The sequence below is a fragment of the Schistocerca americana genome, chromosome 3 (genome assembly GCF_021461395.2).
Source record: "Schistocerca americana isolate TAMUIC-IGC-003095 chromosome 3, iqSchAmer2.1, whole genome shotgun sequence".
Classification (NCBI taxonomy): domain Eukaryota; kingdom Metazoa; phylum Arthropoda; class Insecta; order Orthoptera; family Acrididae; genus Schistocerca; species Schistocerca americana.
The window spans coordinates 272,221,373-272,237,449 of record NC_060121.1 but is presented as its reverse complement, the minus strand read 5'-3'; the positions used below and the strand labels follow the sequence as shown (position 1 = coordinate 272,237,449).

The window sequence follows — 16,077 nt, the reverse complement described above, 5'->3', positions numbered from 1 at the left end:
CTGGTGCATTCACACCACGAAAACAGAAAATGAAGCCACAAAAAAGGCTCAATACAAGCTCACTGCTGTTGTTTTATTGAGTTTGTTTTGAGATCATTGACAGAGCTTTTCTGTTTGATATGAATTTGTCTCTAGTTAAAGGTTTTGTGAATAAGTCTGCCAATTTTTTATAAAAAAAAATAATAGACTTCAATCTCATTATTTTCAACATGTTCACGTGTATAATGGTATTTAATGTCAATGTGCTCGGTGTGTTTGTGATGTTCTCTATTTTTAATCAGGCGAATGGCACTCTGATTGTCAATAACGAGTGTTACTGGTTTGACTAACTGAAAACCAAGTTCACTGAGAAAACCACGCAACCAAACAACTTCAGTAGCACCGTCTGAAGCTGCAATGTATTCGGCCTCCGTTGTTGATCTGCTTACACATTTCTGCAGACGTGAACACCAGGTTACAGGCCCACCTGCTAACAAGCTCACATAGCCAGTTGTTGACTGACGAGTGTCACAGTCACCAGTAAAGTCGACACCTGAGTAGGCCACCAGTCCAATAGAGTCGGCTTTGTACCTTATGGTCAGGTCCCTGGTCCCCTGTAGATACTCCATAATTCTTTTAACAGCATGCCAATGATCGAGACCTGGATTATGTACTCACCATGCTCACAGCGAACATGATGTCTGGCCGCGAGACAGTTGCTGCAAACATTAAGCTGCCGACTGCCGCCGATAAGGTTTGCTTTCCGTCTCCTTTACCTCATATTGGTTTGCAGGACACTGCCCACTGTGCAACATGATTTCAGCATCAAAAGGAGTCGAGTTCGGTTTTGAATCATCCATGTTGAACTTCTGAAGCAAACAATTGATTTATCTTTGCTGGTCTATATATAATTTTCTTTTCTAGAAGGACTGTGTTCAATTTCCAATCCACAGAAGTATTTTCCATTGCCATCAGTAATTTCAAACATTGATCCCAGTGCTGTTAAAACATTTTCCAGTATTTTAGGAGACTTACAAATAAGCAAGCCATCATCCACATAAAGTCCCAGGTAAACATCAGCGTCACCTGTTAACGAATGGAAAACACATGTGTCTGCATTCAGTTACACAAAGCCAAACACTGTCAGAAACTATACGAATTTTTGATTCCAACAACGTGGTGATTGTTTGAGTCCATATAGACTCTTCTTCAGTTTGCAAACATGATTTGGTCATTCTACAACAAAACCTTTTGTTTGCTCCATGTAAACGTCTTCTTTCAAAGCCCCATTCAGGAATGCAGTCTTAACATCAAACTGCCTAATTTCCATATCTCGTGAAGCTGCTACGGCTAATAAAACTCTGATTGAATCATATCGAACCACATGAGAGAATGTCTCTTCATAATAAATGCCTTCTCGTTGTGAATAACCTTTTACACGTAATCTAGCTTTAAAGCGGTCAATTTTCCCCTTGCGGTTGTGTGGTTATGGTACTAGGTCCCAGGTTTTGTTCTTCTTCAGGGATGTCATTTCCTCTTCTATTGCTTGTTTCCACTTTGATGACTCTTTCTATGCCATTGCTTCTTCAAAAGTTTGAAGTTCAAAGATAACGGCAGAACAAGCTACATCTTGGTCCCAAAAACGAGCAGATTAGACCCACCTCTCAGATTCATCCTTTGATTTTCCTTCCTTTTCTTCACCAGTGTCATCCTCTTCAGATTTCTCTCGAACATATTTTTGATTTTCTTTCATTTGTTCACCAGTATCATCCTCTTCAGATTCCTCTTGAACATCTTCTGCAGCATGGTCTTCCAGGTAACATTCAGTATATCTTTGTTCTACGTATAAGCTATGGGTTTGTTCTTCATTGAAAGAGACATTGCAGGAGATTGTAATTTTCTTTGACTCAGGATTGTAGATGCGATAATTGGTACTATACTCATCATAGCCAACCATGATAAACTTCTTTGATTTACTATCCCATTTTGATCTAAATTTATCAGGAACGTGTACGTATGCTGCTGATCCAAACTTCCTCATGTGTCCTAAAGAAGGCGGCTTTCCAAATCGTTTTTCATATGGCATAACACTATCGTTTGCTTAACATGGTCGACGAGTTAAGGTATATGGAGCACAGTTTACTGCCTCTGCGCACAGTTCGTGAGACAAGCCACGACTTAATAACGTAGTACGTGCACACTCAGCAATGGATTTGTTTTCTTGTTCAATTCGGCCGTTCTGGTGTGGTGTATAGGGACTTGTTTTCTATTGTATTATATCATTTTGCTTGAAATAATATTCAAATTGCTTATTTATGAATTCAGTTCCATTGTCGCTTCTCAAAACTTTGATTTTGTTTCCAGTTTGTCTTTCAATTAATCTCTGAAATTCCCAAAACACAGGGAAAGTATCATGCTTACTTTTAAGGAAATACACGAACCTGTATGAAGTGCAATCATCCTTGAAAACTACGTACAATTGTGCACCTCCTTTTCTCATCCATACACTCAAATCTACATGAATAAATTCACCAGGAACTTTCGATCTTGATTCCAAATTTGAATTAAAAGATTTTCTTTTCATCTTGCCATACTGACACGGTTCACAATGAAGATTTTCAACTCTCTTCGTATTGAAACCTGGTATTAAGTTCAGATCAGCCATATTCTTGGGCCACTGAAATTAATGTGCCCAGGTCTCTCATGCCAGATCATGGTGAAATTCAGGGAAGCAGGATTTGCCTGTAGTGCATCTGGACGTTTAAACAACATTTGATAACACTGATTGTCCATCTTAATTCCTGCTGCAATTAGACCTGAACTGCGAACTTCCATTCTGCTGTCGTCAAAAATAAATTTCATTCCTCTTTTTGTGACTGCTCCCACCGAAAATAAATTTTTCTTTAGCTTAGGAATATACAATATGTGTCCCATAGTGCGAGGTTGCCATTTGCCCTCAACTGATGACAGTACTTCAATTGATCCAATGCCTTCTGCTTTGCCGGCCGAAGTGGCCGAGCGGTTCTAGGCGCTACAGTCTGGAGCCGTGCGACCGCTACGGTCGCAGGTTCGAATCCTGCTTCGGGCATGGATGTGTGTGATGTCCTTAGGATAGTTAGGTTTAAGTAGTTCTAAGTTCTAGGGGACTGATGACCTCAGCTGTTAAGTCCCATAGTGCTCAGAGCCATTTGAACCATTTGAACCTTCTGCTTTGATGATCGCGTTGTCTCCAGGTTGGACAAATGAGTCATCCGACTGAATTGGCTTAAATGTGTTAAACTACTTTTGTGACGTCATATGTTTTGACGCAGCACTGTCAGCTAACCAAATTTTTTTGCAACCTGAAGCAAAAACATACGCATGTTCTGCACTCAATGATTGGTGCTCAGACGTATCAGTTTTCGTATTAAGTTTTTCTAAAAGTTTCCTGCACTCAGATTTAAGACGTCCCTTTTTGTGATAGTAATAACATTAAACGTCTTTTCTACTGACCATGTTAGACGCACTGTTATCACCGGTATTTGAACTGAAATTTTGTGTTTTGTCCACATTAACTCCTGCGAAGGCTGTTGAGTTTACATCACATTGTAAAAGTTTTTGTTCTTCTTTAAATAGCCTTAAAGTCAAATTATCAAACGTTTGTAGATCTTCAGCACACGAGTCCCAGGCAGTTGAAAAAACTGCGAACTTTGCTGCCAGACTTCCAAAAATTTTAGCCATTTTGTCAGCTTCTGTAACAGGTTCCTAATATCAGCTAATGCTTGTGCCAAGGTCTCAACTTGACTGATGTGCTGTGCGATTGTGTCTGTTGGCGACATTTTGTAATCAAATTTCTGCTTCAAGGCCATTTTATTAACAGCGGATCGCTGTTCATGAATAGTCTTTAGTCTGGCACACATTTCCGCTGCATTTGTGGACGTCATAACAGATTGCAATTGGTCAAATTCCATCGCAGTAGATAGAATGAGCATGGCCTTCGCATTTAAGTCGTCCCAAGCGGTTTGACTCTCACCAGCTTAATTTGGTCTCGGTTCCCCCTCGACGATATCGAGCACTTTTTCAGCACGAAAAAATTTGCAACTGATACCTCCCAAGCTGGAAATTTTTACCGTCAAATTTCTGGTTACTCTACGTTATCAATTTATCCATCTTAGTGTAGGCTGAATGTAACACTCAGTTCAAAACAAAAACGCAGGTTTTCCACAATAGACTTGCGAAATAAGACGGTTCCAGAACTTACGCGACACGGTTCACGCGAATCAAACTCCGATAAAAGCAATGAATTCACAGAACAGAAAGAAATACCGTATGTATGCGTTTGTCTGGGCCTATAACCTGATGTCTTTAATTGTGTTTGGCAGAAAATTACAGAACGAAATACTGTATCTTGGAGTAAAAATAACTTATTGCTCCTTTCTTTATTGCAACCTAAAGTTACACCGTAACCGTAACAATGGAACAAAAAAAACAAAGATATAATTTTATAATGTCACGGAACATATATATATCTGGTGCAGTCACATCACGAAAACAGAAAATAAAGCCACAAAAAAAAATTCAATACAACAAGCTCAGTGCTGTCAACAATACCTCTATGGGAATAGCTGGATGTCGAAAGCAGAGATCACTAAGCAATATATGGCATAGGTTTTCTGTGCTGGCAAGATCATTGTTCGCGGCTGAAACTTCACGTGTGATAGCATACTTGGTTTAATATCGAAAGAAATAATCACAAATTATTTTCAAAGCATGGGCTGCAGCGTATTACGGTTCCTTGAAAGATACAAACGAAGTGTTCAATATAGAGATACAAGTGCAATAAACAAGAGGCGCTTATTGGAGATGCCTGTGACAAAAGTTGAAAACCTGCAGCAGGTTTGTCCCACCATTTCTTAAACAGATTGAACAGTACACATCACTTCGCATTATGCATTGGCTTTCTGTGCTTTTTCAGGGTTTTTCAAGCGACGATTGTTCCAACGGATCGAGAGAAATATCCCGTCGGCTTTGACCACTGACGTAATAGCGATGGCTGCTGTGACGACATTTCTTGGTGCGTATTATGAATTCTATTTTTCCACAGCGTTGTTCATCATCATATTTTCGATGGTTTCGAAAGAAATTATTTTTTTCTATGCTCTGCTTTGTGTTGGAAAAAAGTAAAAAAATACTTTCTGTTTCGGTGTGCTTGTAAACTTTAGGCGTGTTATTAGTCACTTTTATTGCGGAGTATGAGGATGGTAACGGGTCTGAGTATAATGACTGATTCTGCTAACATTTTTTAACATAGCGTGAAAGTTTATAGATAGATTCCAGGACTGCGTTTCACTATTCTTAATTTGATTGAGAAGACTAGATATCCGATGACCTTCATTAGATTCTTGAAAACTTATAAATTTCATACTGCGATAACAGCTTCGATTTGCGCTTGATACGCACGTTATCGTACCTGCAATCGTAACTATAATATTACTTTCTATATGAACTATAAAGTTGAAATTTATTTTGGTATACTACCTTCAATTTGTTCATGATGACTTTTTAAAACTGTATATCGTGCAATCCATTCCAGCTACAGAATATTTTTTCAATACTCTGCGCTAAATATAGTAACATTTCTTTTCATGGTAACCGCTTCAATTAATTCGCTATTTGTATATATATTCATAACTGTATATTGCAGTATCCACTTAAACTACATAGCTAAAGTTTATTTTGCGATACCAGATTCGATTTTGTATATAATGAAACCTTTTATTTCCGACAAACTGTTGAAGTTACTTTTCCGATAACCGCTTTATTTTCCTATGCTGCCTTCGATCTCTTTTTAATAGATTTTTTCATGGCTTCGAACTGCATATCGTTGACTCCATTCAAGTTGTGAAGGTTTCTTACGATACTCTATCGTTGTTCTTTCCAATACTATAACTATTTCCTTTCATAATCTGTAATCAGTACTACTCACGAAGTTTACGGGAGTAACTTGTGGAAGATTAAAACTGAATTTAGGAAAACTTTTTACGCTACCGCTTTAATTTTAGGCGTCAATCTATTTTGCAAACCCGGTAACATATCGATTTTATACGAACGTCAGCTCTTGTACACGATTGGTGCCTGTTTTACAGATGAAAGTTGTGATAATCTCGCGTCTTCATCCATACGAAATTATTAATAAAGAGAGAATACGATATCCTTTTGGCTGTCAGTGAGCTCGTAAGGTGGAGGAGGAATAAACTGTGCAAGAAGAGATGTTTAAAAATATTATCCAAACCAAATAATCCGTTAGAAATTGTTAGATTAACCCACATAAATTGCCCGCATTGTGGGGAAAAGTCACTGGTGGAAAATTATTCCATTCAGGCATTATATGGAATTAAAATGATAGAATACATAGCGGGAGAGTAACGACACATTCGTATTTATGTAAATAGAATCAGTGAATGTTTTGTCACCAGCCAATGATTGTGTACGAACGCCGTTGTCATTAAGAGAGATAGTTTGACTAATAGAACCCGTTGTGTTTGACGGCGAATGTTCCACAAAAACGAACGTCGGGTGTGCCCCAAGAAATCGTAATAGGACTTTTGATATTTCAAATGCTGTATGAACGATTTATCAAACAAAATCAGCAGCAGTATAAGATTATTCGTTGATGGTGCTGTTGTGAACAGAAAATTGTCGTCGTTGGACGATCGTAATGAATTACTGGTAGATTTAGACAAAATTTCTACATGGTGCATGGATGCTGGGTCTCACTAAAGTAGGTAAATGTTAGATGAAGCCTATAACAAACAGAAAGGGCTGACTGATTTCAAGAATAATAGTGAGCATCTAGACCTTGTCAAACCATATTTAGGTATACCGATAATTTTAGGGAGAGGTATGAAATAGGAGAATCACCTAAATTAGTGTTAAGAGAGGTGAATGGATGAGTTAAGGTACGTTTAGATGGGCGATAAAAATTGCGTGTCGTCGATAATACATCTCGACAATACTGCCAGACAACATTGCGGCCACACGAATCGCGATCGTACGGCAGTGCTTGGGGCAATATGTTTCCAGGCCAGAAACGTTTACAAGGAGCCACACTATTGCCACAAAATGGACGAACGCGAGCTAGTGAACGTCAGTACAACTCTACTACTTTTACATCACATAAGGGATAAATTCAGAGAGAACAAGAGACATCGGGCTTTTTGGATGCGGTTTCTATTTTTTTCTTTTCCTTTACGAGGAACTACAGCCTAAAATGTGGATTCTTTTTCAAAAAAATTTTGATGGTTATTTCATATCTTCGGGGTATTTAATCTTAGATCACAAAACGATTTGACTGTACCCAGATTATAAGTATATTTAAGAAATGTTTGAAATACAGAATGCACGAGGATCCATGCCACACTTACAGCTACAAAAGTGGTGAAGATATTACGTGCCTATCAGAGACTTGCGTCTGATTCACAACAGACAAAATGGGCTGATAACAAGACACAAAATGCAAATGAAAATTTGCGCATTTGGTCTAAGTATCACAAAAAAAAATAGATATTTTTGCGTCTTCTAGAAACTGTTTCTCAGGTCAACACGGGATGTTTGAAAGAAACAGGAATCCTAGCACTTCCTTTTCACCCATCCAGAAGAAGATCTGCTCGTCTAGGGATCGACAACAGCTCAACAAGTCCACATGACGTTGTCTAGAAAAGGAAAAAAACAAAACAAAACAAGAAAACGCTACCCTGCTCTTGAAATTACAAGAAGAAGCCTTACAAGAGCAGAAAGGGAAAGCATATGGTGCTAGTGAATTTTAATGGGTATGTGTCTTGCACTAGCATTTATTTTTTAATAAAATTTTAAGATCCATGTTCCCATAAGTTTGTACTTCTAAGTTCAATGCTAACTTTTTTATGCTAAATATCAACCAATCTCAATGATATTTTTGCAGGGAGTAGTCTTAAGGTATTTGCATACTTATATGCATTAATATCGAAGATGTACTTTGTACAGTTTATTGTCACGTTTATGTACCAATAATTAAACGAAATTTAAGTTTGAAACTTGAAAAAAGTCTGAATGTAAATTAATATCCTTTCTCATAAAATGAATGCACAGAAGTGTTGCTCTATGTCCTGTGCATGTACATAAAAACTCTAGAATACAGAAATTGATGACTGAGTACCAAATGTTGATTTTCAAAAATGCCATTAAAAATCATGTTAAAAATTCGAAAGTCAAAAATCAATTAAGTCCTGGGCTTAAGAGTTTGGATGTTGCTACATCTTTAGGATGCGCACAGAAAGAAAGCGTGTTACCTGTTCAGGAAGGGGTAAAAGGGCGGGGGGGGGCAGTGTGAGTCGGCTTGACCCAGCGCGGAAAATATCGTCTTGTTATCTAACGAGGCAGCTCACAATGGCAGTAGGGTAGCGGTGCCGACTGGCGTGGTCCCGGCCTGCCGGCGAGGCCTGAATGGAAGATTCTTTGCCCGTTTTCGGCACGCCTGTTGGTGACGTGTGCTCACAGAATCGAGACGCACGCGCTGCAGTCTTTCTGAAATGATTTTACAGAAACTAATCGTAAAAAAGACGATTTTCACTTTAATTATAGCTTCGTATGCCAGTTTAGATAAAGTCATATTTAATGTGATATTCGCATTTAAATATCTCACTATGCGAAATTCGAAAAATTTGAAACCAAAAATAGAAGTCGCTATGACTTTGCATTTGGTGCATATTACACCATATGTTGCTGTGAATGTAATTTAGCTAAGATATTGAATTTTTCTTTAGATTTGGGAGAAGGTCTCTATCTGTCTAATTTCGAGAAAATTGAATCTACGTAGCACGTTCACTTCCGACCGCAAATGCACGAGAATGAAATACTCATAACGTACTTCACACCACCTAAACCGTTCGAGGTATCGAAACGAGATTTTGGCAAATGATAGCACACAATGAGGATGTATTTAGTCATATGGTTAACACATAGAATTTATTTAGTTCTATATAGGCTCAAAGGTGTCTATAACCTATATATATAACAGTGAAAAAGCGTAGCGCCCTTCGACATCATCCTTGGGCTCGACGATGTCCTCAAACCGTAAGGTGTCGACAAATGCGAAAAAAAAACCAGAGCTCAGAAGTTCTTGTGAGGTACAAGGTCGTTAATGATGTCACAATGGCATCAAATTTCACCGCAGTTCTGCCCAACGCCAACGAGGTCTTGTCACACGATTTGAAGAACGTCACAGGCTTTCTTACCAACGTTTCACCCTTTCTTACGACGCTCGGCGACGGAAGTCGAATCCGCGACGCCCAGCGTTGAGATCACACAGTTTCCTTACAGATGGCCGAAAAAAAATTTTAGACACACGCAGCTCGGAATCGCCACGAGAAGACTCCTGGGGAGTTACTTCCATTGGGACATTGATTCCCTCGCATTTTGCGGCCTAAAACGTCAGTTTACAGTGTGAAAAGCAACAGGACGACGTTCTTGACAACATTTGACACTGCTGACTCCCGTCTCACGATTCAACCCTTCTCTAAGGATATCATGGACCAGCAATCCCAGTGAACGTGATTGCATCCATTTGGAGTGTGGCGCGACTGCAATTTTTCTCTAGTGAACAGGGTAGTACCACTAGAGACCATTCAAAACCATTCGACAAAATTTGGAGGCGATCCGAAGCACCAAACGCTGCTTATGCTTTGTCTAATCTCCTGTTTCACACACTCCTTTTGCGCGATGAGGGGAGATTGGACGGGCAGGAAGGGTGTGACATTGACACATGTGTCAACAAAATGGCGAAGTGTCCCTCTAAGATCTCCCCCGTTCGACAACACCCTCGGTGCCACCCATGCAGCTCTGTTGAGCACTTTAGAATTGCACCTGTATAGTGACAACCAGTGCCGGAGTTATATGCACCTGCAGGCAGGCAACCCCGTGACACATCTCCGATTCCATATACCCACTAGCAGGGGCTAGAGCAGCAGTGGGAACTCGAAACGCACATTTCTAATGTGTTTGTGTTGACGACTTCATATACGCCTCAAAATGTACAGATTAATACTTAGAAGTTGCCTGTGTGATCAATTTAAACCTTTTTTTGATTCATTGTAATTCTCACCGATGTATTGCTATATACTAAATGGTTATAGCTGCTTGCAAACGCTATATTAATTTTTAAATGCACTGTACCACTTTTGCTAAAACATTATAGTTTTTACCATGTGGAAATGAATTTCAAAGCTAGCAAGGAAGCTCTGGGAACAGTGCCTCTCTCTGAGTGAATTAGTTTTAAAATGTGCCAAAATCATTGAGTTATCATGTGGGGATGAGAAGACATCGCTTTTAAGAAAAAGAAAGGAAGCGTCAGAGTTAAGGCGGGCAGTACTGTACAGAGAAGCAACATGGATCCACACACTTTAAACTGTAACTGTCACACTGTCAGTGTGCGAAGGGTATTGTTATACAAAAGTGCCTATTAATCTTTAATTGTTGTGCTATGCGGGGCATAAGCGTAATGACGGAGAGCGTATGACAGCGCTCCACTAGCAAAAGTATGTGGAGCTCGTACCTTCCTCCCTCTTTCTCGGGCGTAAACGCTATGAACAGCCACCATGACTAGTTCTTCAGTTCTCTTTGCCGGTTAATAAGTTACGAATGCAGAGACACTAGTTCGAGAGAAACAGGGCGCAAATCCCCACACGGTCATTCAGATTTCGGTTTTTTGTAGATTCTTCAAAAATGACTAAGATAAATAACAGAATCGTTCTTTCAAAGAAACTCAGGCAATTTCTTTCAGTCACCCCTTCTCTTGCGTAACTTGAATTCTTGCTTCGTCTCTAATGTCTAAAATGTCAGTTTGATTCTAAGTTGGTGAACCCACAGTAGGAATGTCTAAGGACTGAGTATAGTATACTGCACATGTCACCAACATCAAATAGGAAACGTCACGTAACTTTTGGCATAAAGCGGTTGTTTACATTTTGTGCGCAGTCTTAAACTTTATATTGTTACACGTATTTGTCCTGATTTTACGGATTTATTTGTTAGTAACGACGAGTTAATGCTGCGGGCACAAATGGATATACATGTAATGAGAAACAGTTACTTTTCATACACCTACATCTACATATATACTCCGCTACCCACCCAACGGTGTGTGGCGGAGGGCACTTTACGTGCCACTGTCATTACCTCCCTTTCCAGTTCCAGTCGCGTATGGTTCGCGGGAAGAACGACGGCCGGAAAGCCTCCGTGTGCGCTCGAATCTCTCTAATTTTACATTCGTGATATCCTCGGGAGGTATAACTAGGGGGAAGCAATATATTCGATATCTCATCCAGAAACGCACTCTCTCGACACCTGGACAGCAAGCTACACCGCGATGCAGAGCGCCTCTCTTGCAGAGTCTGCCACTTGAGTTTGTTACACATCTCCGTAACGCTATCACGCTTACCAAATAACCCTGTGACGAAACGCGCCGCTCTTCTTTCTATCTTCTCTATCTCCTTCGTCAACTCGATCTGGTACGGATCCCACACTGATGAGCAATACTCAAGTATAGGTCGAACGAGTGTTTTGTAAGCCACCTCCTTTGTTGATGGATTACATTTTCTAAGGACTCTCCCAATTAATCTCAACCTGGCACCCGCTTTACCAACAATTAATTTTATATGATCATTCCACTTCAAATCGTTCCGCACGCATACTCCCAGATATTTTACAGAAGTAACTGCTACCAGTGTTTGTTCCGCTATCATATAATCATACAATAAAGGATCCTTCTTTCTATGAATCCGCAATACATTACATTTGTCTATGTTAAGGGTCAGTTGCCACTCCCTGCACCAAGTGCCTATCTGTTGCAGATCTTCCTGCATTTCGCTACAATTTTCTAATGCCGCAACTTCTCTGTATACTACAGCATCATCCGCGAAAAGTCGCATGGAACTTCCGACACTTTATATATATTGTGAAAAGCAATGGTCCCATAACACTCCCCTGTGGCACGCCAGAGGTTACTTTAACGTCTGTAGACGTCTCTCCATTGAGAACAACATGCTGTGTTCTGCTTGCTAAAAACTCTTCAATCCAGCCACACAGCTGGTCTGATATTCCGTAGGCTCTTACTTTGCCTATCAGGCGACAGTGCGGAATTGTATCGAACGCCTTCCGGAAGTCAAGGAAAATAGCATCTACCTGGAAGCCTGTATCTAATATTTTCTGGGTCTTATGAACAAATAAAGCGAGTTGGTTCTCACATGATCGTTGATTCCGGAATCCATGTTGATTCCTACAGAGTAGTTTCTGGGTTTCCAGAAACGACATGATACGCGAGCAAAAAGCATGTTCTAAAATTCTACAACAGCTCGACGTCAGTGATATAGGTCTATAGTTTTGCGCATCTGCTCGACGACCCTTCTTGAAGACGGACTACCTGTGCTCTTTCCCAATCATTTGAACCTTCCGTTCCTCTAGAGACTTGCGGTACACGGCTGTTAGAAGGGGGGCAAGTTCTTTCGCGTACTCTGTGTAGAATCGAATTGGTATCCCGTCAAGTCCAGCGGACTTTCCTCTGTTGAGTGATTCCAGTTGCTTTTCTATTCCTTGGACACTTATTTCAATGCCAGCCATTTTTTCGTTTGTGCGAGGATTTAGAGACGGAACTGCAATGCGGTCTTTCTCTGTGAAACAGCTTTGGAAAAAGGTGTTTAGTATTTCAGCTTTACGCGTGTCATCCTCTGTTTCAATGCCATCATCATCCCGGAGTGACTGGATATGCTGTTTCGAGTCACTTACTGATTTAACGTAAGACCAGAACTTCCTAGGATTTTCTGTCAAGTCGGTAAGTACAATTTTACTTTCGAATTCACTGAACGATTCACGCATAGCCCTCTTTACGCTAGCTTTGACATCGTTTAGCTTCTGTTTGTCTGAGAGGTTTTGGCTGCGTTTAAACTTGCAGTGAAGCTCTCTTTGCTTTCGCAATAGTTTCCTAACTTTGTTGTTGAACCACGGTGGGTTTTTCCCGTCCCTCACAGTTTTACTCGGCACGTACCCGTCTAAAACGCATTTTACGATTGCCTTGAACTTTTTCCATAAACACTCAACATTGTCAGTGTCGGAACAGAAATTTTCGTTTTGATCTGTCAGGTAGTCTGAAATCTGCCTTCTATTACTCTTGCTAAACAGATAAACCTCCCCCCATGAACCATGGACCTTGCCGTTGGTGGGGGGGCTTGCGTGCCTCAGCGATGCAGATGGCCGTACCGTAGGTGCAACCACAACGGAGGGGTATCTGTTGAGAGGCCAGACAAACATGTGGTTCCTGAAGAGGGGCAGCAGCCTTTTCAGTAGTTGCAGGGGCAACAGTCTGGATGATTGACTGATCTGGCCTTGTAACATTAACCAAAACGGCCTTGCTGTGCTGGTACTGCGAACGGCTGAAAGCAAGGGGAAACTACAGCCGTAATTTTTCCCGAGGACATGCAGCATTACTTTATGATTAAATGATGATGGCGTCCTCTTGGGTAAAATATTCCGGAGGTAAAATAGTCCCCCATTCGTATCTCCGGGCGGGGACTACTCAGGAGGACGTCGTTATCAGGAAAAAGAAAACTGATGTTCTACGGATCGGAGCGTGGAATGTCAGATCCCTTAATCGGGCAGGTAGATTAGAAAATTTAAAAAGGGAAATGGATAGGTTAAAGTTAGATATAGTGGCAATTAGTGAAGTTCGGTGGCAGGAGGAACAAGACTTTACTGCCTCGTGATGGCTGGGTGTTGTGTGATGTCCTTAGGTTAGTTAGGTTTAAGTAGTTATAAGTTCTAGGGGACTGATGACCTAAGATGTTAAGTCCCATAGTGCTCAGAGCCATTTGAACCATTTTTTGAACAAGACTTTTGGTCATGTGATTACAGGGTTATAAATACAAAATCAAATAGGGGTAATGCAGGAGTAGGTTTAATAATGAATAAAATAATAGGAGTGCGGGTTAGCTACTACAAACAGCATAGTGAACGCATTATTGTCGCCAAGATAGACACAAAGCCCATGCCTACTACAGTAGTACAAGTTTATATGCCAACTAGCTCTGCAGATGATGAAGAAATTGATGAAATGTATGACGAGATAAAAGAAATTATTCAGGTAGTGAAGGGAGACGAAAATTTAATAGTCATGGGTGACTGGATTTCGTCAGTAGGAAAAGGGAGAGAAGGAAACATAGTAGGTGAATATGGATTGGGGGGAAGGAATGAAAGAGGAAGCCGCCTTGTAGAATTTTGCACAGAGCATAACTTAATCATAGCTAACACTTGGTTCAAGAATCATAAAAGAAGGTTGTATACCTGGAAGAATCCTGGAGATACTAAAAGGTATCAGATAGATTATATAATGGTAAGACAGAGATTTAGGAACCAGGTTTTAAATTGTAAGACATTTCCTGGGGCAGATGTGGATTCTGACCACAATCTATTGGTTATGAACTGCAGATTGAAACTGAAGAAACTGCAAAAACGTGGGAATTTAAGGAGATGGGACCTGGATAAACTGAAAGAACCAGAGGTTGTAGAGAGTTTCAGGGAGAGCATAAGGGAACAATTGACAGGAATGGGGGAACGAAATACAGTAGAAGAAGAATGGGTAGCTCTGAGGGATGAAGTAGTGAAGGCAGCAGACGATCAAGTAGATAAAAAGACGAGGGCTAATAGAAATCCTTGGGTAACAGAAGAAATACTGAATTTAATTGATGAAAGGAGAAAATATAAACATGCAGTAAATGAAGTAGGCAAAAAGGAATACAAACGTCTCAAAAATGAGATCAACAGGAAGTGCAAAATGGCTAAGCAGGGATGGCTAGAGGACAAATGTAAGGATGTAGAGGCTTGTCTCACTAGGGGTAAGATAGATACTGCCTACAGGAAAATCAAAGAGACCTTTGGAGAGAAGAGAACCACTTCTATGAATATCAAGAGCTCAGATGGCAACCCAGTTCTAAGGAAAGAAGGGAAGGCAGAAAGGTGGACGGAGTACATAGAGGGTTTATACAAGGGCGATGTACTTGAGGACAATATTATAGAAATGGAAGAGGATGTAGATGAAGCCGAAATGGGAGATACGATACTGCGTGAAGAGTTTGACAGAGCACTGAAAGACCTGAGTCGAAACAAGGCCCCGGGAGTAGACAACATTCCATTAGAACTACTGATGGCCTCGGGAGAGCCAGTCATGACAAAACTCTACCATCTGGTGAGCACGATGTATGAGACAGGCGAAATACCCTCAGACTTCAAGAAGAATATAATAATTCCGATCCCAAAGAAAGCAGGTGTTGACAGATGTGAAAATTACCGAACTATCAGTTTAATAAGTCACAGCTGCAAAATACTAACGCGAATTCTTTACAGACGAATGGTAAAACTGGTAGAAGCGGACCTCGGGGAAGATCAGTTTGGATTCCGTAGAAATGTTGGAACACGTGAGGCAATACTAACCTTACGACTTATCTTAGAAGAAAGATTAAGAAAAGGCAACCCTACGGTTCTAGCATTTGTAGACTTAGAGAAAGCTTTTGACAACGTTAACTGGAATACTCTCTTTCAAATTCTGAAGGTGGCAGGGGTAAAATACAGGGAACGAAAGGCTATTTACAATTTGTACAGAAACCAGATGGCAGTTATAAGAGTCGAGGGGCATGAAAGGGAAGCGGTGGTTGGGAAAGGAGTGAGACAGGGTTGTAGCCTCTCCCCGATGTTATTCAATCTGTATATTGAGCAAGCAGTAAAGGAAACAAAAGAAAAATTCGGAGTAGGTATTAAAATCCATGGAGAAGAAGTAAAAACTTTGTGGTTCGCCGATGACATTGTAATTCTGTCAGAGACAGCAAAGGACTTGGAAGAGCAGTTGAACGGAATGGACAGTGTCTTGAAAGGCGGATATAAGATGAACATCAACAAAAGCAAAACGAGGATAATGGAATGTAGTCAAATTAAGTCGGGTGATGCTGAGGGAATTAGATTAGGAAATGAGACACTTAAAGTAGTAAAGGAGTTTTGCTATTTAGGGAGTAAAATAACTGATGATGGTGCCGGCCGAAGTGG

General features: G+C 40.4%; 1 protein-coding gene across 1 annotated transcript in view; it reads right to left on the bottom strand.

Moving 5' to 3' along the window:
- Window positions 1-16,077, bottom strand: part of LOC124606011 — a gene marked incomplete at its 3' end in the record, with an annotated part of 268,057 nt that overhangs the window by 195,107 nt on the left and 56,873 nt on the right. The gene's annotated exons all lie outside the window — the stretch shown is intronic.